The following is a 3491-nucleotide window of genomic DNA, read 5'->3' as shown; positions in this document are numbered from 1 at the left end:
TTTCTATTATTAAATTCTACTAATGCTAAGCAAAGTAAATAAGCACTGATTTTAATGGGGAAAATGTTATGAATGTGTCTATTAATAAATAAATATATATCGTATGTGTTTTTCTTCCCCTCTCAAGGCTGATGCTTATTAAAAGATGGGTCTTTTAGAGTAGATAATTGTGTTCACGGAGGAGGAAAATGTGAAGTATGAAGCTTTGAAATCATTTAACATCACCGGCACAAAAGCAAAGTGACAAAGTTCTGGCAAACTAAGAATATACAAACCCAGCTGAAGGCCAAATATCACGGCACATTTAGCTATGTGTGAAGTTACAAAAAAGCCTTGGAATAACTCAAAAGTATCTTTCAGGTAAATAAAATCCTTTCTAGGTAGATATGCCACATTTAAAATGTGTTTTAATTAAGAAAGTTAAATAAGCTGAGTTTTAATGTACTTTAATCACTAAATGAAAATTTTTAAAATAATGATAGATAGTAAAAAAAAAAAAGGTTTGTAAATCTGTTTGTTCCCCCATTAAACAAGGCTTCATTTTCAGGCACATCTTATACAAAGAAAAAGAAACATTTTCTGCTGTTTCTCAAACGTGACAATAATAAAAACCACACACTTCTATTCATGTACTTGCCAAGAAAGGGAGAAACTTTGGGATTATTTATTTGTTTTTCAAAGGAAACCAGCACTCGCCAGTGTGAGGCCTGAGTCATGCTGCCTGTTTATTTGTAATGGGATCCTTTCTCAACACTGTATTATATTTCATCTTTCTCGGCACAGAGCTCCTCTGAGAAGTTGCCTCACCGGAGAACATCATTAACCATATGCAACATTAGCTGATGCTGCCTAGACAAACGTCTATAGATAAACTGATCTTTGAATTCAATGTTATGTTACTTAGTAATGTTTAATCAAATATGATCTTCTGGTAAAACATCAGAATTGTCTCTGGTGATGTATGCAGGTCTTCTCCAATCATTTAGTCCTTATAATCTAGCTCCTGCAAGCTAATGCTCATCTGCCTCCACTTTTGAGCACAACGCTCACATCACAAAATCCAATCAACAACCAATGAATAGAACTCGCCTTGTCTTACATTTTAAATTTTCCGAATAAACCATTATATGTCACAATACTAAAGAAATGATCTATACTGCCTTTTTGTAGCAACATTAATACTACACCCCCTAAAAAGCTGTCCTTTCACAGATCTGGTTTGTGTTGCTTTTGCTGGGACCGGCAAAGAAAGAGTGTTATCTACTTATGCAGAGATTCAAATCTCTGAAGCGCAGCTGTTTTCCCTCACCATTTCGGAAAACATCTTGATCCGTTTTAGTCTTCTGGTATCCGTGGATCTTTCTTGCTCACTTCTATTGTGTTTTCTTGAGAGAGAGAGAGAGAGAGAGAGAGAGATACGCAAATAACTGATTCTGGTACTGGCTCTTACAATACAGTAAGCTCATTGTATTAAAACACTGTCATAGACATCTCTGCCATGTAGGGTTCTTTTCAGGTAATTGCTCCCCTATTAGTTTCTGCCCAGTGCATCTGACAGATATGAATTGGATCTTGCCATGCAAGCCGCTGATTAATGACATTTAAAATGGGGTCTTAATTGTTGGGGAAAAGTGTGAGGTGAAAGAGAGGACTGATGTTCCTATCCATACACCTGTGATTAGAGAGCGTGAAGTGCGTTTGTGTCTGCCCTCCTCCACACATATAGGACGGATGACCCGGTTGGGGGGGTTGCGCGGAGCTCCATGTGGCTTCGGTTGGGATGAGAGGAAGAAGGAGTGGAATAAATACCGTGTGTGATTTAGTGCACACATCTGTGGCACACTGCAAAAGAGAAATCCTATTATTGCGTGCACGCGGTCATGATTAACCTGATGCTATGCACAGCTGGCCACCTCTGCTCTGAGAGTGGGTGGCACGGTGGTGGCGGCGCTAAATCAATCTGCACTAATTGCGATGGCCTTCTGCGCTCCGCCACGACGGGCCGAGCCGCCAGCGTCCACGGTCAGTAGGCTGTATTTTTTCCTTCTTACATCCTTTTCAATTAAAGTGGACCAGCAGAACATGAGATGATTGACATGTTGCCATCTGAATTCAGTTTCCTGCAGTACATGGCACTCCGTCGTTTAGTCTAATGATTAATTGTGCTTGTTCAATCCACAAAATGACTAGGATGGTTGGTTATGTTTTATTTCAATCGTTCACTTTAGACATTCTACTAACTATAGGTAATTTGGCAACTACATGTCAAGTAATTCTCATTAATGTGCCACTATATGTCAACTATTGAGATCAGGGATGTGCACTATTACTTAATTCACTGACATTTTTGTAGATTTTTTTTAATGAGCTAGTCTATAAGTAAGAAACTCTCAGAAGAGAGGCAAAAAATATTGTTTATATGTGATAGGTTTGAAAAACTTAAACTATGAATCAATGAGTCAAAAAAATTCGAGATAGCCTACCTAACTGTCCGAATTGTTCTTATTTTCCAAAAATTTACAACACGGACAGCAACAAAAGCAGCAGAAGAGATGAATGAAAAAGTAAATTCATTCCCTATGACCGTAGGTCTTTGAACAAGCAAAAAAAAGAACTAATAATGATTCCAGCGGTTACCCAAATAACATGAAAATATATCAACAATACCTTTCTGAATGAAGTCAGTTCCTCTTTATTCATAGTGTTTTCCCCTTTTAAACCGGTATGCTCCCCATCTTCCAAGCAGACATTTCTCTGAGCCCTCAGCAAGTGACATGAAGAAAACACATGCATGCAGGTCTGAGGTGAAATGAAATGATACTGTTTTCCACTCCAAAATAATGTATTAGTTTTAAAATGTAACATTAAAAAAACACAATTTTAACTAGTTGACTACTATTTACAGTGTCGACTAGCAGCAGTATGTAACGAGTCGGGGAAGGAGTGGCAGGAAGCAAGTGCGAGATTAATGAGATGTAATGAAGACAATGAGACAATACAAAACTGAGACACAAATAATGCTGGGAGGAATGCACAGTCCAAGATGGTGGTGAGGAATGACGAATCCGGAAGGCGGAGGTGAGTTGGCAGCAGGAGAGGGTGACACAGGAACTGCGGGGAAGCGGCCGAAGGTAAGTGGTGTTGCTTGGTGGTGGGTTGCGTAGAGTGGACAGGGTTCCGGGGAGACACGGACATCCAACGCAGAAACACACAAGAAAGCAAGGCATAGGTTACAAACATGAAACAACGCTCTCACGAACACAAGACGCTAGACAAGCCAATATATAGGGATGAGTAATAAGTGACAGCTGTTGCTGATGACAATTAATGGAGACGCCCACAAACTAATCAGTGCTGATGCGTAACACACAGACTTCACCCACAAAGTACAAAACCCAGAGATCACGGTTTACCAACCGTGACAGTACCCCCCCCTCTAAGAACGCCTTCTGGAGTTCCCAGAAGGGCCTACCTGCTGATTGTAATCATCA

The sequence above is a fragment of the Carassius carassius genome, chromosome 8 (genome assembly GCF_963082965.1).
Source record: "Carassius carassius chromosome 8, fCarCar2.1, whole genome shotgun sequence".
In the NCBI taxonomy this organism is placed as follows: domain Eukaryota; kingdom Metazoa; phylum Chordata; class Actinopteri; order Cypriniformes; family Cyprinidae; genus Carassius; species Carassius carassius.
Note: the sequence above shows the minus strand (reverse complement) of the source record.